We start from the raw sequence: 25,348 nt of genomic DNA, 5'->3' as shown, positions 1-25,348 counted from the left end.
AAAGCAGTCCACTCCAGGAAGGGGTTCTGGTACTCCCAGAGGGTCCCTCTCTCGCAGGAGGCAGTAGAGGAGATCCAGTGGTGGCTCGTCCATATGGAGGCCTGGAATGGCCAGACGATCTTCGGATCCTACCCAGACTTGGTTAACGAATCCGACACCAGCAGCTAAGTTTGGGGAGCGACCTGCAGGATGTTTTCTACTAGAGGGCTATGGTCATCTCAAGAAAAGGCAATGCACATCAATTGCCTTGAACTTCTAGCAGGTTCGTTCACGGTCAGATGATGGACCAAAGACCAGGCGAAGTGTTGTGTCCTCTTGAAGATGGACAACATAGCAGTCATGAGTTTATATATTGCCTAGGGGGCACTTGCTCCAAGGCGCTGTCAGATCTGGTGAGGTCCTTTTGGGAGTAGTGTCTGGAGCACCAGATCTAGGTGATAGCGGACCACTTCCCAGGGCACTCCAATCAAGATGCAGACTGGTACTCTAGCCATCTGAGGGATACGAGTCTGTGGCAGTCGAATCCCCGCCTGTTTCGAGCACTCCAAAATTGGTGGAGTTCTTTCTCGATATATCTTTCTGCCTTGCAGCTGGATCATCAACTTCCCCAGTGTTGCAGTTGGAAGTCGGACCCCGGGGCATTCGCCACAGATGCATTCTTGCAGGACTGGCAACAGGAACAGGGATATGCATTTTCCCCATTTGCCATGATCACCCGCCTGTCAGCACAAGTGTGGGGACAGCAGGTGGACTAGGTATTGATGATGCCGATCTGGAAATCGCAAGCTTGGTATCTGATTCTACTGGAACTTTCTTGAGATTTTCTAATCCCTTTACCCCTCTGTCTGGATCTCCTTTGGGATCCAGATGAGAGCACGCACCTTCTGGTGATGACGGGGCTCTTTCGCTTATGGCTTGGAGGATTACCCGGAACGCTGAAAAGTCCTGGGAATTTCGAAACAGGCTGCCTCACTTCTATCTAAGGCATGGGCAGACAGCACTGTTAATCAATATCAATCAAGTTGGTTGCGATGGCTGAGCTGGTGTCATAACAGACACTTGAATTTTATGGGGGCCGACGTTGTCCATATCCTGATTTTTTGGGGTTCTATGGCAGAAGAGGGCCTAGCTTATCGATCAATGAATACCTTCAGATCCTCCATATCGGCGGGCCATGCACCGATCGTGGACCATCCGGTAAGAGAACGTCCAGAGGTGCGGAATCTGATGAGAGGTATTCCCACCAGAACTCAGGTATTCGGCTTTGTGAGATGTCAACAAGGTTCTAAATTTGTTCATGTCATGGCAGGCCAACAGATACCTGTCTAGAAAGGAATTGTCGGCCAAACTGGCTACACTGTTATTTCTAGTGTCTTGGATGTACATGCGCTGGACATTACAGGTAAAGTATTTACTCCAGAAGGAGTTACATTTCACATTCATAGAAAAACGAAATGTAATTCTCGTGAGGTTTCTTACCCTTCCTTTCCAGAGTCCCTGAAATAATGTGTGGCACGTTGTATCAAGGCCTATGAAGTTATGACGGACGAGATCCGTCCACATGGGTAATCCCGACTGTTGATAGCTTTCAGAAAACCCTTTCAGGAAAGTGTTCTCCCCCACCATTGCTAGAAGGGTTTGCTGGGCAATGCAAGAGGCCAGTACCAATATCAAGATATTTGGTGCTCATTCGGTCAGAGGAGCGATTGCATCTAAAGCGTTTTGCTTTGGAGCTCGTCTGAAGAACATCCTCAATGCTATGTACTGGTCCTTGGACTCCACATTCAAAAGATTCTATTTCAAGCCAATCCCCAATAGGGTGTTGATAGTGGTGGGGAAGCTTTAATCTAGCGTAATACTCGCCTCCGGTCCTGACAAAGACTGACAAATTTCCTACCTATTGTAATGGAAAATTTCAGTTCTATTAAGGACACGGAGACGAGGATTAACACACCCGCCATGGCACGTGCATTCTCTCTCTTGGATTTCCATTGTAAAGGTGGGTAGTCATCTGACATGAGTATAGAGTACTGTTGACATGCATTGGTTCGCTAAGGTTGCTTATGTTGAGACTTTATATACTGTAGAGGATATTGATGGGTTCCAAGTCATTGGTTGTTTTGTTCATCATAGGATTTGACAGTTCCAAACAAGAATGAAGATGGGTGATGGTCGATCTTGGTCGCAGGAAGAAAGAGGAGACAACAGCGACAAGGCACTTTGTTATCACGAAGGGCCGTTGATTGATTGTTTATGTTCGTGAAAATGTTACTTTTTTCCCATGTACTGATGGGAAATTGAGTTTTTATGTCAACCTTGCTTGGCTGCTGATGGAATAAAGTGAGGAAAGAAGAGCGTAAACCTCGCCTCTGTGTCCTTAATAGAATTGAAACTTTCTGTTACGATAGCTAGGAAAATTGTCCTTGTCTTTGCATATTACGTTGAGGTAATTAATGATATTGCATGGATAATAATTGCGTATGTGTTTTTTACCAATTGATGCTTTCATGGATGCACAGTGTTCTTCACTCGAGGTCTTGTTTACCACTGCTTTAATCCTTCTGAGCTCCACAATGGTAAGGTAGTCTGGTATGTTTTCTATAGGAGCAGAACTGTCCAAACAGGAATGACAGAAAGGGGCAGCGGCTCCTGTCACAGGAAGAAAGAGGAGACAGAAGAGTTGACAAGGACCTATGAGAAGAGACCCTGACTCCTGATTGGGTGGACTGATGTTTCCTTTTTTCTTAATGGCTCATGGGAAATTATGTTTATTATTCTTGTTTAACCCCTTCGCTTCCAGGCCTTTTCCCCCCTCAGGTGGCAGGCCTTTTTTTGGCTATTTGGAGCAGTTTGCGCTTAGGCCCTCATAACTTTTTGTCCACATATGCTACCCATGCCAAATTTGCATCCTTTTTTTCCAACATTCTAGGGATTCTAGAGGTACCAAGAGTTTGTGGATTCTCCTGAAAGAGACCAAGAAATTAGCCAAAATACAGCGAAAATTTCGTTTTTTTTAAAACAACAATGGGAAAAAGGGCTACAGAAGAAGGCTTGTGTTTTTTCCCCTGAAAATGGCAGCAACAAAGGGTTTGTGGTGCTACAATCACCAGCTTCCCAGCTTTCAGGTACAGGCAGACTTGAGACAGGAAACCAAATTTTTCAACACAATTTTGGCATTTTACTGAGACATACCCCATTTTTACTATATTTTATGCTTTTAGCCTTCTTCTAGTTAGTGACAGAAATGGGTGTGAAACCAATACTGGATCCCAGACAGCTAAACATTTCTGAAAGGTAGACATAATTCTGAATTAAGCAAGGGGTCATTTGTGTAGATCCTACAAGGTTTTCCTCCAGAAAATAACAGCTGTAATAAAAAAGAATGGAAATTGAGGTGAAAAAAACTGCAATTTTTCTTCACGTTTTACTCTAACTTTTTATTGCGATCTCAGATTTTTGAAAGCAATATACCATTACGTCTGCTGGACTCTTCTGGTTGTGGGGATATGTAGGGCTTGTAGGTTCATCAAGAACCCTAGGTACCCAGAGCCAATAAATGAGCTGCACCTTGCAATGGGTTTTCATTCTATACTGGGTATACAGCAATTCATTTGGTGAAATATAAAGAGTGAAAAATAGGTATCAAGAAAACCTTTGTATTTGCAGAATGTGCACCAGATAAGGTGTTGAGAAGCAGTGGTTATTTGCACATCTCTGACTTCTGGGGTCCCCATACTAGCATGTGAATTACAGGGCATTTCTCAACTAGACGTCTTTGTTACACACTATCTTACATTTGGAAGGAAACAATGTAGAGAAACACAAGGGGCAATAACACTTGTTCTGCTATTCTGTGTTCCCCAAGTCTCCCGACAAGAATGGTACCTCACTTGTGTGGGTAGGCCTAATGCCCATGACAGGAAACGCAACATGGACACATCACATTTTCCCAAAGAAGACTGACATGTTTTTGGGAAAGTGCATAGCTGTGGATTTTGGCATCTAGCTCAGCCATCACCTAGGAAACACTACCAAACCTGTGCATTTCTGAAAACTAGACACCTAGAATCAAGGATGAGGTGACTTGTGGGGCTCTCACCAGGTTCGGTTCTGGTATCCAGAATCCTTTGTGAACCTCAAAATGTGGCCAAAAAAACACTTTTTCCTCACATTTCGGTGACAGAAAGTTCTGGAATCTGAGAGGAGCCACAAATTGCTTTCCACCCAGCATTCCCCCAAGTCTCCCGATATAAATGGTACCTCATTTGTGTGGAAAGGAAATGCCCCAAAACACTATGTGGACATATCAAAATTATCGACTACTAAATTACTTGTTTTTGCGAGGGGACCTGCATTTTTGGTCCTTGGCTCAGCAGCCCTATAGGGAAAACTACCAAACCCAACATTTCAGAAAACTAGACTCTTGAGGAAATCCAGGGAGGTGTAACTTACGTAGATCCCCCAATGTTTTCTTACCCAGAATCCTCAGCAAACCCTAAATTTAGCTTAAAAAAATCAAATTTTTCCAGATTTCTGTGTGGTATCACCGCACCGGCGCAAATTTCCTACCACCCAACGTTCCCCTCAGTCTCCTGGTAAAAATGATACCTCACTTGTGCAGGTGGACCAAGTGCCTGTGACAGGGAAGAGCCAAAAACATGTCGGAATTGAGGGGTAACCAAAGCGGGTCCAAAAGGGCAGTTTGAGAAAAAACATTTTTAAGCTGCACGTAGGGCAGAATTTCTATCGGTATAGATGCGACAATGCTGGGTGGTAGGAATTTTGTGGACTCCTGCATATTCCGTAAGGCTCCATCACAAAAATGCGGGTGAAACGTGTGATTTCCAGCTAAGTTGGAGGTTTGCAGGGCATTGTAGGTAAGAAAATGGTGCGGGGTGCATGTGAAGCACACCATCCTGGACTCACCCAGATGTTTAGTTTTTAGATGTGTCTAGGTCTTGTGGATTTTTCTACATGGCAGCGCCCCAGAGTCCAAAAAGTGCAGCCCTCACCATTCCAAGTGGGACAAATTTGAGAGTTAGCCAAGGTCTCATGGCCCAAATGTAAAACCAAAACCCAAAATAATCAAATGTTCTCTTGCTTGCCGTGGGATAAGATGTTTTTGTGTGTGGGGGGAGAGCTGAAAGATTGTTACCCCCCTTCAGTTGGGGTGGGGGCATAACCAGGCCCATACTGGTTGGTAGCCACCACCACACTATTTTTTTTTATTTCCTGGCACCTAGTAGACTTTCTGCCCCCCCCCGGGGTGTGGATCGGGGGTAATTGCCCTATCTGCCCACTGGTGGGCAGAACAACCTTGGCCCCATTTATTTGGGGTCGGGGTATGGCCATACCCCCTCCCTCTTTTTTAGAAAAAAAAATCTTCCCTGGACTCTGGTGGGCTTTGAGCCCCCCTTGGGGGCAGAGGGGCCTTCAAAAAATAGGCCGATCTGCCCCCCAGTGGGGCAGATAAGGTCAACAGTAATGTGCCCCCATGGGGAGTGACCCTTGCCGAAGGGGCTGCCCTCCAAACAAAACACACACATACACACACCAATCACTGGTGCCTAAGTGGTTTCTGCCCCCTCCGGGAGCAGATTGGCCTAATAGAAATAGGCCAATTTGCCCCCAAGGGGAGCAGAAATGGCCTAAAATGAATGTCCCCCCCCCCAGGGGAGCCACCCTTGCCTAGGGGATAACTCCCCTTGCGTGAAATTGGCACAAATAAAAAAAATCCCCGGGACCTAGTGGTCTCTGCCCCACTTGGGGGCAGATGCACCTAATAAAAATAGGCCGATCTTCCTGCAAGGGGGGGCAGAAATGGCCTAAAATAAATTTGCCCCCCAGGGGAATGACCCTTGCCTAAAGGGTCACTGCTCTTGCGTGAAATTGACAACAAAAAAAAAATTCTCTGGTGTCTAGTGGTTTCTGCCCCCCCTTGGGGGCAGATTGGCCTAAAATTTATTTTGCCCCCAGGGGAGTGGCCCATGCCTAAGGGGCCGCTCCCCTTATGTGTAAATATTTTTTTTTTTTTTAAAACATTCCCTGGTGTCTAGTGAGAGAGACATAAAAGGAGAGGAAAGGCCTTTCCTCTCCTTTCATGCCTCTCTCGCCCCCTCCACGTGATAATTTCTCCTCCGATCCACGCTGGAAGGTGGGCTTCCAGCACGGAGGGGTAGGCCTCTGTTGAGGTCAGTGCATGATCGCGCCCTGACATCATCAAATGCCACAAGGGGGGCAGGGGGGGAACGTGTCAACACCAGAGCAGTACGGGCTCTATTGGTGACAAAAATGCAAAAAAACAGCACTCTCAAAACAACGTAATTTATGCATTGTGCTGATATGTTGTGGTTTAACCTTTTGCATTGCAGAATTCAATCCTGAAAACTTATTTTTAATATGCTTACAAATACTGTTCCTTTGCAATGTATTGCTGCAGGTTTTCAGAGTGTGTTAGGGTGTGGTCCCTTTCCAGGGCCTTCCAGAGACTTTCCCTGCAACATGCCTGGGCGTGGTTCTGGGCTGGGCCAAGACTCTATAAAAGAGAGCCAGCCCAACTCCCAGTGCTCACTATTCAGAGGTCCCAGTGCAGAGCAGCAGCTTCTTCCTGAACTCCTGTCCCGGCGGCCTATTTGGATCTTCCAGTCTTCTGCCCTTCATCCTTCATTGGTGATCATTGTTCCAGGCGGTAAGACGGTGGTTGGACTATCCAGACACCGTTATTGAGAATTTTCATATCCTTAGTTTAATTCTTAAATGAGTAACAGATTACTTGTGCACTACCATTTCTTGACATTTATATGGTATTTTACAAATAGGCAAGACGCGCAATTTGTTTCATAAAGGTTTGACTTTGTTATTCATTGCGTGCTAACATTTCTTGACATTGGCATGGTGGCTTAAGAATCGACAAGACGCGCGGTTCGTTTTATGGTGTTTAAACATTGTTGTCCATTGCGCGCTACTATTTCTTGACATTTACATGATGTTTTATGAATTGGCAAGACACGCAACTCGTTTCATGAGTATTTTACTTTGTTGTTTATTGCGCGCTACCATTTCTTGACATTTACATGGTGGCTTAAGAATCGGCAAAAAAAGCGCAATTTGTTTCATTGTACTTTGATCTTGTTATTTATTGTGAGCTGTTATTTCTTGACATTTACATCGTGTTTTACGAATCGGCAAGACACGCGATTCGATTAATGATGATTTGACTTTGATATTCATTGCGTGCTACCATTTCTTGGTATTTTACATGGTGACACTTGAATCGGCAAGACGCACGATTCTCTCCTCGAGTTTAATTCATGTTGTTTATTGTATGCCACTATTCTAAGATACTTATTATGTAATATTCGAGTTGACAAGTTATGTGATTTGTTTCCTGAATCCATATTGTGTTATTCATGGTGCACAATCCTTTTATGGTGTTTACTAAAATATGCGCAATTTGTGTTGAAACATTTTAAGAGTACACAGAAGGCCAGAGTTTCTAGATGCAATATTGTATGGTCCTAGTATACATTCTCAAAACAGGATTTATATGACTGGTTTAAAATTTAGTCAGAATGTTTTTCTGATTTTCATGTAAAGGAAAGTACTTGAATAAGAAAGTTTTCATTTAATTCATCTTGATTCCCCTACAGGTATCCGGCCATCTTGAAACTTAGTCATTTTAAACTTAACTCTTACATTGTTCATGTTTTCAGAGCGACTAGGCTTAGAATCATAGTTTAGTATTGATTTCAGGAGATATAATTTTCTTATTGTGTGTTCTAACCTTTTTCTTACTACAGGTCTCCTTCCCAGCTGTTCCCTTCCTAATCCCCTCTTCCCCTCTTGAACTCTTGAACTCTCTCAGTCTCTGTGATTTATCTATCAGAGTCTTGGAGCTGTTCAGTGATGGACGTGTTGGCAACGTGAACAAACCCCAAGGATCTGGTGACTCTGACAGAACGGGAGTGGAAGGGGAAGCGATTCCTTTTCCATCCCTGCCCAGGGGAGGGGGGTTGCGAGGCCCCCGGGGGTAGCGCTAGTGCTTCCCCTGATGACCCCCACTTGGACGTAACGGTTACGTCCTGGGCACCCAAGCGGTGCTGCCCAGGACATAACCGTTACGTCCGAGGCACCCGAGGGGTTAATATGGCTGCTGTAAAAATAAAGTGAAGAAGGTATAGCATAGTCCTCGCTTCTGTGTCCTTATTAGAATTGGAACTTTCCATTGTGACGGCTAGGACACTTTTTATTCCTTTGTCCTACTCTTCCTCCAGAAAACTGTGTCTCCAAATCTGGTAGCCCTTAACACAAGCCATGGGAGTGACTGGGGGAGAGAAGAGCTCCTCTACCTCGACATGTTACTCAAGCAAGTCTTCATTTTGGACCCATAGATCCTTCTGCACTGTACTTCTTACAGACACTCATGGATCCTTAGTGCTGCATGTAAACCTGCCTGTTGATCTTCACGTACTATACCTCTCACAGGCTCACATATAAACCAGCGTGCTGTGCTGTACCAGGCGTGGGCTGACCCCATGTCTTGTACCACATTTGTCCACATACATACCAGTGCTGTGCAGTCAAACTGGCCTGTGAGGTCTTCCTGTACTGTAGCACACTCTGGCTCAAATTCATAACTGCTACAATGCACTCAAAACAGACACGCGCTGCCTCCATCTACGGCAGCACACTCTAGCCCACGTACAACCCGGCGCAGTGCTCCCAAGACGGGCACATGCTCTCTCCATGCACGGTAGCACTTTCGGGTTTTATTACCTACATGTTGTCATGGTGCACTCATCCAGGCACATTCTGTCTCCCCAAATTTACCCCGAGGTAGGCTGAGCAAAGCACACAGCTGCAGAACATTATATGAGTGGCTCAGTAGGCTCCACTCCCAGGGCACAGGTCTGTAGGTCTAACCCTATCACTTGTTCTCACATTATGCCACCACTGGGATCATGTTACTCAGCTCCCGGTGAGGGCAGAAGCCCTCCACCACTACCAGGGTATTGCTAGGTGTCCCCTCCCAGGCTAACTAGACCACAATCCATGACAAAGGCCTAGGTCATGGCACACATGCATGATCCATGGCTGCCCATGACCCGGAATGTATTACGAAGGACCCAGATAACTCCGTATAGGTCCATCACTATGAGAGGAATTTTCTTTTCCAACACAGTCTCTTTGCAAAACATCAACAAAATATAGACTGAGCGTGGCCTTACTTGGAAGCAAGGACAAATACGAACACAAAGGTCAGGTATGTGTGTGTGCCATTTAGGAAGCTCCTAATTTTGACAAGATGTTGGTGCTAATGTAGGCATTTGCTAAGAATATGGGGGGGGACGTATTGAATTAATCGATTCTATCTCGGAATGCACCGAAGACTGTCATCAATTTGAATTATGTTGCCAATTTTGATATTATTAAGATTAATTTTACTCACTATAATTCTTATATCTGCAACTACGCTTTTTCATATATTCTGCATTCAAAGAAGGCTTTAATGTATGAATAAAGCCCTTTAAATAATAAAGTGGGCTTCTTGTCTGTGTGCATCTTTCATGAGAAGGTGTTCTACTAACCAACACCAAAGCGTGCACTTGTATAGGAAGGGAGCACACTCCCAATCTATGCAGACTCGCACTCTGATGTAACCCCTGTTGCTCATGATATGTAAGTGTGCGTATCACAACGCCGGACCAGCCTAACTCAACCACAGACTCTCCTTCTACACTCCCACCAGACAACTCCGCTCTGCCGACCAGGCCCTTGCCAATGTACCCTGCATCCAGAAAACCACAGCCGGAGGAAGATCCTCCCACATCGCCACCAAAATCTGGAACACCCTCCCCATCCACCTCAGGCAGTTTCCCACTCAGTCTCAGTTCAGGAAGGACCTCAAAACCTGGCTCTTCAACTGATCCTCATCTCACCACACCCATCCTCCCCCAGTGCCTTGAAACCCTCACGGGTGAATAGTCGTGCTCTAAAAATCCCTGACTGATTGATATCCGTACAATTCAACAGCTGGTGATTACTGCAGTGAATTTTAGGGGAACTCGTATTGTGGGTGATGCTGAGTAGCCAACATTTTTGGGTGTCCAACCTTCATAGTTTTTCGTCTATGGCAATGAATGTGACTCTAGGACACCTTGAGGGGTTGTCTTAATCTATTTAACCCCGATTAAGTCATTGTGGAATTGAACATATTGAAAACTAGACTGTGATTATGGAAGATTGAAAGTGTGACAAAGGAGAGTCAAGGATAATTTGCCTTAAAGACTTTCTGATCTTTGTGTGGTTGCTCCCCATCTTTATGTAGAGATTCAACTCTTGAGTATGAAGTATGGCACAATGATTAAATAAAAGTATGCAGGCATTTATTCTCACTACCAAACTGTTTGATAAAATGTATTCTTGATTGTCTCTGGCAGGACTGTGACATGCTTACCTGCTTTATCGCCAGATAAGCTGTGGGTTACAGCTTGCCTGTTTCTTCCACCGAGGCTGATAAGTTTGTCAAAGCCTGTGTTTCCCTGAGAACTAAGGAGAATCTACTGGTCCGTATTAGCAAGGGGACTTGTTAAAACATATCAATTCTCTCCTTCTGTGGTATAAAGGATGCTAAAAGCACCTTTTTGCAAGACGTTGTAATACACCCATCCCATAAAGATTAATGAGAAAGATATTGAATTATGACTCCTTGCTAAAAGTAGCGGCTGCTGGAGGAAGGCCTGCATGGGCAGCAGGCGTCCATCCCAGCACTGACATTTGTAAAGGCAGATTCTGAATGAGATATAGGCCAGTGCATGCAATTGTTAGTGGGAACTCTTTCTACCCCACTTAGTGTCTGCAGTCTTGACACAAATTGTGTAATTTTTCAGATTCTGTCAAGTAACTCTTGGTGAATGGTTACCACCTGACCTTTCCTGGCAGGGGCGCAACTTCGGGGGCATGCTAGTACATCAAGCGGCAGTGGTGGGGCCACCACTTCAGATAATGCGGGAAGAGACATTCTCAGAACCAGTATCAGAGCACACATTGCCAGTATGTCTGCCTTTAATGTGCTAACACATGCAAACAGCATTCTTGCATGCCTGTATCTTCATCCATCGACACATTACAGCAAGATTACTGGCTTTCCCAATAATTTCCACTCAGTCACTAAGCACTGCTGGAGATTTGAGAGTATCCACCAGTCCTGCAAGTATCAGATATCTGCAAGATTTTTCATACCAAGTAAATCTTGTGCCTGTGTGCATGTCTGACACACAGAAAAGAAAGCCTTATTGTAAAGATGTCTTTTCTTACTAAAAGCACCATGAGACACATTATCAACATATGCTTTAGGGAACATAAAGATGTCTATGTGGGGGATCCCCACATAAACACAAGATAGTGCTCCCTCAGACATTGAGAAGGAGAAATAATGTGAACATGTGAATGTCACAAAATGAGAGGGGTTCACAAAGAGCTCATAATGAAGGGGCATTCACAGAGCCAAATAAGTGGGATAACTTTACAATGTGAAAACATGTCTGAGTTTATATTGTTACAGCACAAACCTAGCAGGGGAGCAATAGAATGTTGTTGTATGTTATGAATAGTGATGGAGATGAAGCAAGACTGCGTAATCAAGTGGGGGCCTAAATCTTTGAATAACACACAGTTATACACAATTACACCATCATCACAGATACAATGATATGCTCACAACTGCAACATTTTCACTCAAGACCCAAGCTGAATTCCAAGCCAGGTTCCCAAGTTGACTTGAGGGCTGATAACGAGTTTGACAGTTTGGGGACAGCCATGGCGGCGGCCGGACCGCCACTGTGTTGGCAGTCCGACTGCCATACTACAATACACGCGGTTCCATGGACGAAAGACCGCTGTGGTTACCCTGACACCGCCAGCAACACTAGACCATGGCGGCGGTGAAATACACCAATACGCATGTCAGAGGGCGGACCACCAGTGTTCATGCCGGCCCAATTATGATGTACGTTGATGTGGCTGTGGCAGTCCAAACACAACATCTCAGCAGGCAGAAACGGATGGATCTAAGGCAGAAACTCACCTGCGGGCATGGAGCCGATCCTTCACTTCCTACTGCTGCTTGTGCTGCTCAATGATGCACAAAATTGACGACATCATAGATGCAACCTATGCTAAGCCAAACACCTGTTTCCTCCAACTCCACAGCAAATTGACAAGCTGCCATTAACCTGGTATGTGGGGTGTGCTCCGTGTCCCAAATATATTTTGTGTGCCCCCGGTCAGAGTTGTGCACAATATATGGCCCAGTCACAGCCCCATGATGCCCTTTTGGCCAGGTCACTGACACTCTACAAAACTTGATATGTGTGCACATCCCAATACCAGGGATAGTGATGTGTCCATAACATTGTGTCACACAACAGCAAATTTTCATCAATATTACACCTAAAAATTGAAGTTGCACCCTCACTTGATTCACATGCCGTAGTCTGTTGTGACATAACATATGCATCTATAGGCTGTGGGTGTGGGGTGGTGTCTGGAAGTATGATGTGAGTGGTGGCTGTGTCTGTGGGTGTTGGGGTGGTGTCTGGGGGTATGGAGTGAGTAGTGGTTATGTCTGTAGGTGCTGGGGTGGTGTCTGGGGTATGTTGTGAGTGGTGGCTGTGTCTGTGGGTGTTTGGATGGTGTCTGGGGGTATAGTGTGAGCAGTGGCTGTGTCTGTGGGCCTAAAAAAATGCCTCCGATGCCACTTCACCTGCAAGTCTGAAGCTCACACTAACCACACACAGATGCCCAAGCCTGTGAGTCACCTACAGTACCTACTGCTCAACGCAAGATCGCTCTACAAACACGCAACAGATATATGGGACACCATGACCACCCTCAACCCCGACCTGCTGTTCGTCACTGAGACCTGGCTCACACCTACATCAGTCCCCAACATCACCTGTGCCACCCCGCATGGCTACAAACGTATACACAAAGACCACTACAACAAGCACGGAGGAGGCATTGCCATCATGCATAAGGACTGCCCCCCATGCTCCACCTTTGAGGAAAAATCATCACACCTCATGGAGCACCTCAACTTCCTTATCTGAATCGACACCAAGACCACCATCAGGGGAGCCCTGGCTTACAGACCCCCAGAACTCCTCCACACCTTTTGCAAGAGCATCCCAGACTTCATTGCCCCCTTTTCCAGACCCCTGTAGTACGATGTATGCAGGCTGAACAGCCACCCGCCAAGACAAATGGCAGCCTGCGAGCTGTATGGCAGCCTGAAACCTTGGTGGTGAGCACTCCGTTGCCGTCATGGCTGTGGGGAACTGCTGAGCCCATAACAAAAACATATTCGACGTGGCGGTCCCCTTGCGGCGGTTAGTTGGCGGCGGTCTGGAGACCACCACCACAGAGGTCTTTCTAGGACTGCCACCACAGCGGTCTGGCGGTTCGACTGCCAAACTCTTAATCAGGCCCTTAGCCACTACTCCTCTACTTCTTCCTTACTTGGTGTAATAAAACATGAAAAAAGGTTGAGTTGAAAATGCTCCAAACCTTCACAAATCCTTCTAAGTACTAATATTCTTTTGATATTTTTCCATAGGAATTATGCTGTGTCCCCCAAGCTGTCTAGTGAGTAGATCAAATGCAAATTATTGTGGTATGTAGGTATTATATAGGAGTCACACCTTAATTACATTGTCTTTTCAGAATTGTCTATGTGCATATACACTATGCGTTGAAGTGTAACACGGTATTTAACATAAATATTTACGCATTTCTCAACGATGTGATGATTTTTAAAAACTGATGTATCTCCAGTGTACCCATCAGGGTGAAACAGGGATTGTGTTCCAGATGATGAGTACATCTCTTTTTTTACTGTGGTGTTATTATAAAATATTATACAAAGGGTTTATGAATCTTTTTTGTTTAGTCTTTGGCCCTCCAAATGCTTTCTTGACATGGCTATGCACTGCTGTGACATGAAAGTGCCAATATTGCAAATTTGAACTAGTAAATCCAGTTTCTGTTTGTGAGCTGCAGGTTAAGTATCTTTAAAAAATATAGAGGCCAAACTTGCACTCACTCACATTACCTTTATGTCCGAATAAAAGAGGGTTGGCTAAAGATGCTACAATTTAAATGATTTAAATGTGTGCATGCTGCACCACAAATTCATTATGGAAAATAATGTTGTCCGTTATGTTTGTGAAGGAGCTGAAGGTGTGTAGAAATTACATTATATCTTGTTATGATGAGCACCCATTCCACAAGACACCGGTGCAGGATTAAATTGAGAGATTTGATGATAACCAGAGGGAGAACTAGACATAGACCATGTATGTGGGAAGGTGTGAGAATGCCCATAAACCTGCTGTCCCCTCACACTGGGATCCTGTAGCTCCAGCTGGTGGACAACAATGGCACCATCGGCCACTGATGAGCTCATGCTTCTCCACCTGAACAGATGCTGATGATCTGTCACAGGAAGATTGAAGTTATATCTAGCAGCCTAGGGGAGTGCTTAGATCTTTTGTATGCTGAGGCAACCACGATTGAAGCCTGGGGGTGCTGAAGCAACTCTCTCCTCCGATATCCTCAAAGTTGACCTGCTCTCACAGGCTTTATTTTTCACACATTCATTTACCCAGTGTAGGGTTTGCTTGCTGCAATCAAGTCAGGAGAGGTGATAGCAGAAGATTTGGAAGCCAGATAACGAGTGGATGACAGAATTCTTCATGATGGCCTGCAGAAGCAGAGCACTGCTTTGAGTTATATCCATTGACAACAGTATTCAAAGTGACAACAGCAGGCATTGACAGTATTTGATAGCAGCAATATTTGCTTGCAGTGACAAGCTCATGAGTTGCAGGGCATGACCGTGTTAAGATCTGCATGCACTGAAAGTAAGACTAAGGGGGTTATTACAACTTTGGAGGAGGTGTTAATCCGTCCCAAAAGTGACGGTAAAGTGACGGATATACCACCAGCCGTATTACGAGTCCATTATATCCTATGGAACTCGTAATACGGCTGGTGGTATATCCGTCACTTTACCGTCACTTTTGGGACGGATTAACACCTCCTCCAAAGTTGTAATAACCCCCTAAGTGACAGACGAAAGGCTCCAGGATATGAAAAAGTAGGAGTTGTGATAACAGCAGGACTCAATGTGGCCACTTCAGAATTTTCAGGATATGTCAGAAGCATCTCTAATAGTATCTTAAGTAAATGAGCATGCCTACACAACTACTGTCAGAATGCCACTGCAGTGAGAGGGGCAGTAGCAGACACTTTCATCAATATACTAATTTCAAAGGATTTAGCACCTGCTCCAAAGAACTGTGTGTCAACTACATCCTCTACCTTACAGGTTCTGTCAGCGATAAAGTTTGCACTACAGCTGTTATGTTGTGTCTGTTCTAAATGGGTGCTGAGATTGCACTGCTGCTACATAGTGCGAACAAGGGAAGCATAATGGTGCTGTCTAGGAGTACCTCTTCTGTCAGGAAAGAAAGCTTGCACTCGAGCCGATATGTAGTGAAGCTTACATTGCTGCTGCCTAGAACATGCATGTTCTGTAAGAAAAGGAAGCTTGCACTGGGGTCACCTAAGTTGCACCTCTTTTATAAGCAAGCAAAGCTTGCACTGCTGCTGTCCGATCTGTTCTTGTTCTGTGAGAGAGGGACCCGTTTCTAATGATGCACATCTTCTACCTGTTCTGTAGGGAAACATTCACAATTGCCGTCTTTTTTGTACTGCCGCTGTTTAATAGCACCTTCTGCTGCCACATGCACAGTACATATTCTTGGTGCGAGGGATGCTGCCAGTGTCATCGTGTGCCAGTGATATATGTATTGGCGACCCTTCTAATAAATATTTTACCTTTGCAGAAGCCAAAAAAATGGTTTGTCAATGTTTATTTTTATATGTAAAATTAATAAAAGACTGAACTCACCAAAATATGTGAAAGGTTAATGCTTAATGTCCCATGTGAAACAGAATTTGAAAAGTGATTATACCACCTTCTACAATTTTAAAACATGGCTGCCAATTGTCTATGTATTTGTGCCACACCTTCACCTCTGCCCAGTTCTTAGTTTGTAACCAAAAAAACAATAAGTGCTGTTATCCAATATGTTTCTTGGTACTTGTAGCAACCACAGCCAGCAGAGGGCATCACCCTCACACACGATAACATTCAGACATCTGATGAAAAACAGAGCAAAAGCAATAGGCAAACTGTCCTGTAAAGTTTGCCTTAGTATCATTGCTAGCTGCTTGTTCGAAAGACACTCACTCAGCTATCTCCCGTTTCACACACTCTTTCCTATTTCCCATCTCAGTCCCATTCCCCTTTCATTTCTTTTTCCTCTTCTTCCCTCCATATTGTCTCACACTTTCTGTCTCTTCGAGGTCATTGTTCTCTATCTTGACTCCCTGTCTTACTATCTCCACAATATCTTTTCTCTCAATCCCTTCTTCGTCACGCTCATCCTCTCTCAAACCTTTTCCTCCAGGCTCCCTATGAAAGACAGGCCATGTCAGAGACTAAATTGGGTGAGAGGCCTGTGGTATTCCTGCAGAATAAAAGCTGATCACTGATATCCGAGTCCCCCTAGAAGTTCAGATTTTACATAGTAGTAATGAATATTGAAAGAGCTGAACTGTGCCTGGGGACAGGCTCACCACAATCTATGAATCAACATGATTCATGCTGTGCATGGGCTGAGCTCTATGTATATAGGGTCTCTGCTATGGTTTAGGACAAGAAATAAACTCAACAGAAGAGACTATGGGCCTGATTCTAACTTTGGAGGACGGTGTTAAACCGTCCCAAAAGTGGCGGATATACCACCTACCGTATTACGAGTTCCATAGGATATAATGGACTCGTAATACGGTAGGTGGTAAATCCGCCACTTTTGGGACGGTTTAACACCGTCCTCCAAAGTTAGAATCAGGCCCTATATATGCAGGAACTCAACTGTGGTGTTACAACCAGCGATACTGAGTTTGGAACTGGGGAAGGAAGTTCAAGTCTCTTAGTCAGCTCAACCTCCTGTGATCCTGTGCAAATCACTTAATTTCCCTGTGCCTAAAAACGTATGTGACCTTGGGTAATGTAACTGGTGCTCATGTAAAGCGCCCCATTACCTTCACGCAAAGTTTTTGCTATATAAAAGTGCAAAAAACAAATCACCGTGAATGAGCTCTGCTCTGCAAGGGGATGGGGCCTGTTTATGACAGAGTCTCACGTTCTCTGCATGCGCATGAACTATTTTTCTCTGTGCCGGAACTCATTTATGTCTTCTATGTATTCAGCCGGATATCTAGAAGTGCAACCAACTTCAGAGCTGGGTTCCTCTGCTTAATCAAACAAGCACAGAAATGTGGTTCTCAATCTCAGGCTGTTTTGACCCTATGATTGTTTCATTGTGCAGCAAACCTCTAGACACATCATGCTCTGGCTAAGTTCACCTTGTCAAGTTCTAAGTAGGGGACTGAAGTGATTTCCCCACGAAGGCACGAAGACTAAAGTATTAGTAATAAATGCTTCTATTTATTGGGTGAACATTACGAGACAGTAACATACAGAGCCCAGGAGAATACAGTTGGTACTCGTCAATATCTGCTCTCATCTCTCTACATTCTGGCCAGCGTCAAGCAAAGATCTAGAACACACATATGTCACACACATATATCATAACTACAAGGCTAGATACTAATACACAGAACAAGACAACAGACTAGACCATCACATAAAACATTGGACAAGACAACAGACTAAGATACCATATATTTCCCCTTTTTATAACAACAAACATTAATTAACCCTAACAAAGAAACATCCAATCAATGAACCTCTTTCTTGTAATTTCTTAGAATGATAACTCCTCCTTAGAGTATTGATACAATTCCTTTTCCCATTTTGTGTAACCTCACTTCTGAGCAGATCCTCTTGCTCTACACTTGTGTTCCTTGTGTTTGTATCACCAAGTTTCTCCACATTTCCTTCCACTTTGGCCACATGAGAGAAATTCCACCATTGACCATTGGATATTTGCACAGAATTTCCTCTCACTTTTCTCGCTTGAATGGGTTCTCTGAACTTGGATAAACCTTTTCTCACAAGTAAGGGATCCTTTCGCGGGAACCCAGTCACCTACCTTCACTATTGCAAATTCTTATGTTTCTTTTTTTCTTCTAAAACATCTTCGACTGTTATCCTGCGGCCATAATCAACAGCCACTTTGGCTTTATCAGTAAGGAACTGTACATAGACTCCACCACCAACTACATACGACATCCAGCCAGGACACAGACAAGATTTAACCCTGCTCTCTCTCATTAGTTCAAAAGATATTTGTCCTGTAATCGAGTATGGTGTGATATGATACGACCAAATTGTACTCCGTAATAGCCTCAGCACAATCCACCTTGGATTTACATGTGGTTTGATACCATATGCCCAAATTGTATTCCTGATAGCCTCAGGACAATCCACAATGGCTTGCCTTCCTTCTGGGATAGAACAGGCAGCCAGTCGCACTTTACTAAGAGACTGCCTAAGGCATCAACTTTTAAAAGTTCCCGTCCGTACTAATAAGTGCTGGTGCCACCTACCATCAATGACTAAAACAAATTAACTTCTGCCCAGACCCCTATTTGCCAATATAATTTTGCACACTCTTAGGACCAGATTTACTAGGGACTTGAGTTGCCCCTTACGTGCAGTAGGTCATTGCAAGCCAACACAAGTCGCTAATGGTGTTTTCTAAGCCACACTGTGAGGTTTATTAAATCCAAATAACGCATTCCATGGGTGGAATATAGCATTCCCCGTCATCCACCCAGGGATTTTGACACAATCCCAGATTTACAAAGGTCTGTAAACTAGGATTGCGCCAAAATGGTGCATCTTCCTGACTTACAAGGAGAAATATCTTAATTGTTCCTCATTACTTCCTCTTTGTATGTGTTTTGCATTCTGCAGTACATGTACAAAGAAGAAAATACTTTTAAGGATTGTTTTTGTACAGGAAGTTAACCCTTCCTGCGCAAACCCAATCCTGCCCATAACACAGGCACCTTGCAGCATGGCTCAAGGTGTATGTGATGGGGCTAGGCAGCCACAAATGCTCCAGTACTAGGAGACAGCAGAAATTTGCCATATCTTTGTAAATATGGTGCATATCTGCTATCTCCCCTTCACGCAGTACAAAACAGCAAGTTGTCTTCCTGTTTGCATGAAAGATTAGTAAATCTGGTCCTTAGCTTTTAGCCAGTATTGGAAATTTAAAAAGCAAAACCATAAGCACCTAAATTGGCCCCCACGAGTGCCCCCATCCCAAATACAAAATGCTTTTGATAAAAACTCTGGACTACCTAGTGAATACTGAACCATTTCAATGTAACACCATTTAAAAAAGGGGAAAGAAACGTTCTTCCCTTTTTATGCTTTCATATAGCAGCTGGTACCCCTTGCCATGTGTAGTAAGTGCTATACAAGTGCAATTACACACAATATAATTTGTGATTTATGCCTTTTTTGTTTGGCTGTACTCAGGCTAACTGTTAGGAACAGGGCATAGATTGCCATACAATTGCAGATGCTGCCTCAGTCATTGCTGGGTTAATGGGCAATCATTGTCTTGCTTTTAAAAACAATGAGGAATGCTAAAACATGTGGCCTTCTACAGCCAAAGCCCTCATCATGGGGTGCGTGAATTAGCATATTTAGAACCAGTGGTGACCTCCACCCCTTCTTCGAAGACACTTTCCAGCAGCACAGAAGCTGAATCTGTCTTTCTGAAGAAAAGATAATGTTTCAAAAACGGTGCCCTGCCCAGGCACTCTCTGAGAGAAGCACCCGCAAGCTGCAGCCCGGGCTATGGCACATGACAGGGTGGGGGGGGGGGGGGGAGGTCAGGTAGTGGCCTAAAGCCCTTTTAGTCCAATGGGTGTTGCACACCTGTCTCCAGGCACTAACCATCCTAATATATGCCACTGCAGAAATGGTTCCAAACGCATTGTGCAAACCACTGTAAATCCCGAAGGGGGGGACAACTGTTGGCCACCCTGTTCCCTTTGCGGATCACAGGAGTTTGCTGTATCTGCCTTAAAATGCAAAACGGCCTTGATTTACAATACACTTCTGCGGAAATCGAACTGAGATTTTGCAGTTGTCTAAATTACCTATTAAAATGATACATGTATCAGTATTACCACTAACATTGGTGGATGCTAGTTAGCGGGTGGGGTGTTACTGTCTCATTTCAAGTTATTCCTCTTGGAAATAAACATAATATGTGAAGTCAGTGATTTCTGAACCAATTCCTGAATGTTTTGCCCCTCTGTAAAGTTTTCCCTTTTCCTTGTCACCAAGTTTTACCTGAGGAAAAACTTTGATTAGGAATAGTCCTAATAAAATGCACCACCTAGTAAAATGATATACAAAACTCCTGTTACAGCAGGGTATGGTAATTTCTGGGTGCAGGATTATCAAAGCCCAAATTGCTTCAGAAGTTGATATTTCAAAACAGATTTCTATATGTGATTCAAAAATTCTATGAGGTTTTTCAGGGGCATGTTTACGTGTCACATTGAGTATGTCCTCCAAAAACCCAAAGTGAGTGGTAAGCACCACACATCACACACAAAATGTGAATTTGGATTATTGTCCAATGCTCGGGTTTCGCCATACACTACTGGCAAACTCAGTTTGAGTGGAAACGCTCCTGTCCATGGCTGTCAATATGAAATTGGGATTAAAATTATGCTAGGAATGTGCCATTAAAAAATACAACATGCACAAATATAAGATCAAGGAGGCTTTCAGGTCAGGTAATATTTCTGTTTAGGATTTCCTTACAAATATACTTTGGGATCCTGGTTTGATAGCATGTATTTTTCACGTTTCTGTCTGTATCCATCTATATTTTTTTGGTTTATGTTAATGGTATTTTTCATATTTCATTTTCTTGTTTTGGGAAAACTTAAGTTGCAACTAATATATTCCCATACCTATTTTTTTCAATAAATGTAGGCTCACATTTGGAGGCTGCTAGAGTTTTAGTGTTGATAGCAGCCAGCAGTATATAATCTTACAATGCCCATTTTAAAATAGTAACATTTAGTAATAGCACATATGAACACTAGCAGGTGTAAATACGCATGCGCACGAGCAGCTATTTAAAACTTTTAGAAAGATAATCTCTCCTTTTTAGGTCGAGCCTAGGCAGCACATGCGCTGTCTCTTTGAAACATTCTGTATTCAGTTTGTGGGCATACAGCCCCGCCCCCTTGCTTTTTATTTGTTCCTTGTTTTGTTGTTAACAATTGTTTGGTTGCTAATGGCTCATGTCCCGTGTCTGTTCCTCCTTTTCGTTGTTTGTTGAAGCCCACAGAGCAGGGACTAACTGCTGGATATTTCCGCTTGTGTGTATTTTAAATGTATTGTTCTGGGACTTTTCTTTTTAATATCTTTGGCTGTTGGATGTGCTTGCACGACTTGTATCTGTTGCCTCGGCTGGCTTTGCTGTACCCCACAACCTCCTGCCCGTTGCTGCATTTCCTCTTCATGCTGGCACGCGTCACTGCTTGCAATTCACTTAATCTTCCTGTGCGTCACAAACCCCCTACCGCCTGCCCATCGTTCTATTTGTTATTGATATGTTCTACTGACCAGAACTCCGAAACGTTGACAAATTTACTACGGGGACACAGGACTTACCATGGTCCTCTGACCTCTTACATGCTTGACGACTACTTGCCCAACTCACGGAGGACACATTCTTCATAACTCCCAGCACCATTGTTTACTACCAACACATTGGTTTTCTAGTCTTATGTGATTGGACAACCGGTACCTATAAGGATAGACAATGTGTTACACTACTATCTAGAGGGACTTTACAGATGCTTGTCCATTATCTAGCCTTGAAAAAGTCACTGTGTGACATAACACGTGTTGGCTGTGTCTTACCAAACAAAATAAATCATCTTTTTTGAACATCAAGAAGACTACTATAATATACATATTGGACCTTCTACAGCAGCTTTTACTGTCACATTGTATACTATTGATATTCATGAGTGCTGTGGTCTGAGTTGTACTTATGTTCCGCTGTGAGTTAGGGTTTTATTATCATTTATGTTATCTGTTTTGCTCATGGCACTCAAGTTTTCAGGTGCTACTAAAAATGTTGCCCGTGTTTCTTCTTTCTTCTTTCTCTTCCCATGTACCACTTCTCTGTGTTTCTGCCCGCCATCTCTTCTCTGCTGCTTGCGCTGTGATTTAGGATTTTTTTAATGTATGTTAAATGTTTTGCTTGTGACGCTTCCTTTCTGCTCCCACCAAGCATTTCTCTGTCTTGCTGCTCTGCCCCACGCCCCTCCCCACCATCCATGCTTAATAAAGAGTAGGCACCCTTCCTCGGCTTCCATTTTCCAGTGTTCTCTGCATTTATCATCAAGGCAGGGAGACAAAAGCAAGTCCTGGACTTTCACTCGGTGCTGTGCAGCTTTAGTGAGCAGTTCTGTATAGCTTTTTTTCTTAACTGTGCTGTACTTAGGAACCATAATTTCCCTTGTATGGTCCCCCTGGGGTGCTGCTTGCTCTTTTTGTTTGTCACACGCTTTATGGCGCTAAGCCAGCACTGTTTGGTTTTGGAGATAGTAGAACACTGGCACTGCCCTTCCGTAATGGTTAAAAGGAGACAAGAACAATTTTAAATGGTATTGAATTTTAATAATTAACATGGTTACAAAGTTACTTCAAACTGGTGACAAACTCTTTGTTTTCGTACTTATATTACAATAAGGGGGAACTGGCAGCACAAGATTAGAAAATGTCAGCCGCATCTCACCAAACGTGGTTTAATTGATTGTTGAAATTCTCGTCCGTTTGGGTTTTCCACGATATAGCAGACAACATGATTTTCCAAGGTAAAGTGGCATGTGAGCACCACTCAAGATTTTATCGATCTGTGTATTGTGTTTACTTTAGGCTTTCACTCCCTTTCACCTTTTCTTCCCCTCATCTTTTCCACTGTCTCTCTCCCTCCCATCATCTTAATCCTTCTTTATCTGTTGAATCTGACATTCTCCGCTTCTGTTCCTCCCCTCTGTCTCCAACACAGCTAGCTGGGATGCATCAGTAGCTTAGTTCTACAAACGAACAGGTTCGTAAATAGGTTATTTGATGTTTCAAAAAGACATGCAATCTTTATTGCTGTCAGTGCTAAATAATTTTCCTACAACTGCGCACTAACTCCATTATAGCATTATTTATATGGTCGGATGCCCCGACCCGGCATCTCCGCTCCAGCAACCTTGCCCTCGCAACCGAACCACGCGTCCGCAGAACTACAACCGGTGGTAGATCATTCTCGCACCTCGCCAGCACAACGTGGAACACTCTTCCCACCCATCTGCACCAGACCAAAGACCTCCTTACCTTCAGGAAACTTCTCAAGACCTGGCTGTTTAAGCAGTAGCAGCACATCCCCCCACACCTTCTCCCCCCTCTCCTCCTCAGCGCCTTGAGACCCTCACGGGTGAGTAATGCGCTTTACAAATCCCTGATTGATTGATTGATTGATTCATTTCATTATCTTGAGCAGCCTCTGGGCATATTACAGTATATTTTTCCTTCGTGCTGTGGCATGTTCATAATGTCTAGGTTCTACATTCTAAACTATTTTTGTGACGGTTCCTGGGACTGGAGTCGGACAGATGCATATGGTCAATTTATTTGTGCAATTACATTACCAATGATTTCACCAAATCAGGGTTTATTTTACTTCAGTTTTCTGCAAATAGCATTCTTTTTTAAAGGAGAACCCACTTCAATGGCCCAGTAACTATGATAATTATATGTGATGGAATACCTCTGGAACAGCTTTATGGTTATATTTGTACGTTCGGCAGGGTTTTGTTTTTTAGTTTGCTCTCAGTCCTGCTGCTATCCATGCCTAAACGGCCAGGGAGTAAGTACAGGACCATCAGTGCACCCCATACTGAATGTTTGTTTCTTTAGTTTGCTCTGTTTTTATATCTCCTTCTGATTCAATATTGCCCACCCTTGTTTTTCTTGCGCTTATCCCCCCGTCATTCTCACTCCCTTTCCTTTTGCTTTCTTCCTTTTTCATTTCATCACTCTCACACAGCTAACCCTCTCTGGTTCCATTTCTCACTTTCTCTTTTGCTTTATCACATTTTCCTCTCTCTTCCTAAATTTCTTGCCCTCCTAGTACATCCCCTTTCTCCTGTTTATCCCTTTCTTCCTCTTCTCCTTATTTCTTTGCATATTCTTTTGCTCTCTGCCTCTCTTCTCTTTCTCTAACTTGCTCTTTCATTTACTGCGTTATCTCTCTCTTCTCCATCCCCGTAATCCTCTCAAGCTTTTTTATTCCTACTTCACTAGCTAGCTAACTCTTTCCCATTCCCCTTTCACCTTGTTTCATTGAATCCCCCAACAACTCATGCCTAGATTCACTGTTTGCTCACTTAAATTTGTTTCTTCATTATTGCGTATGAAAGCAATTCCAGATATGTTAGTTCAGACTACCAGTTGTACAAAAAACACTTTAAAGAAGTAATTCTCAATGCAGTGCTACAATATGTCTATCAGTGTCAAAGCTTCCACGTTAAAGAATAGTAGATGCTGCACAACCCAGGATAATGTGCCGCATAGCTAAATACTTAGAAGGTGCCAAAAGTGAGACCTATTGGCTATGCCAATGCTTGTTTAACTTCTGATGCAATTATTAAGTTCAGCTGTTGGCTTGGCAATAGTGACAAAGAACACACAGAGGCCTTTAGAAAATACCTACTTTCCATTTTTTCCATTGTCAAAAGTAAACCTAAACAAAATGGTGGTTGAATTGTGTAAAGTTTGAATTGTGGCACAGAAATGAGAATGAAAGGAGCAGACACCTACGTTAGATAGAAATAGAAATGCCGATTCACAAAGCGTTTTGGAAGCGTAAATTTAACTCAGGCGTGTCAAATTCTAGATGGTGGTGCCACATGCTTCTAAATGTATACCAAAAGTAGCCTGCAGCGAATAGTGCAAACACAGCCACGCTGTGATGTACCGCCATCTAGTGGTCTGGTCTAGTATGTTGCCTGTTTATTAATAAAACAGAAGCTTCCTTCCAGGTATCCGCAAAGAGACATTTAAACAACCATATACATGAGGCAGCGTTATTGTGAGCAGTTCCGCCACTCGCCCCAAACCTCTGTGTACTTTTTGTGACACGCACGGTCTCTCCAAACAGAATTTTCCAAGGTCGCACAAAAATGAATCCCCCTTACCCATTCCGTC

General features: G+C 43.7%; 1 protein-coding gene and 1 long non-coding RNA gene across 3 annotated transcripts in view; one reads left to right on the top strand and one right to left on the bottom strand.

Annotated features, from left to right (window-relative positions):
* LOC138286453 (uncharacterized) overlaps positions 1 to 2,361 on the top strand; it is a 246,895-nt gene extending 244,534 nt beyond the window's left edge. For both annotated transcript variants that reach the window (XR_011201993.1, XR_011201994.1), the window contains exon 6: positions 2,134 to 2,361. This is a non-coding gene — a long non-coding RNA (uncharacterized lncRNA). The remainder of the gene's footprint in view (positions 1 to 2,133) is intronic.
* Positions 1 to 25,348, bottom strand: part of STYXL1 (serine/threonine/tyrosine interacting like 1) — a 246,121-nt gene that overhangs the window by 127,493 nt on the left and 93,280 nt on the right. The window lies entirely within an intron of this gene.

This window comes from Pleurodeles waltl, chromosome 3_2 (assembly GCF_031143425.1).
Source record: "Pleurodeles waltl isolate 20211129_DDA chromosome 3_2, aPleWal1.hap1.20221129, whole genome shotgun sequence".
NCBI lineage: Eukaryota > Metazoa > Chordata > Amphibia > Caudata > Salamandridae > Pleurodeles > Pleurodeles waltl.
The sequence above is the reverse complement of the archived record's forward strand: the minus strand, read 5'-3'. Positions and strand labels throughout refer to the sequence as shown.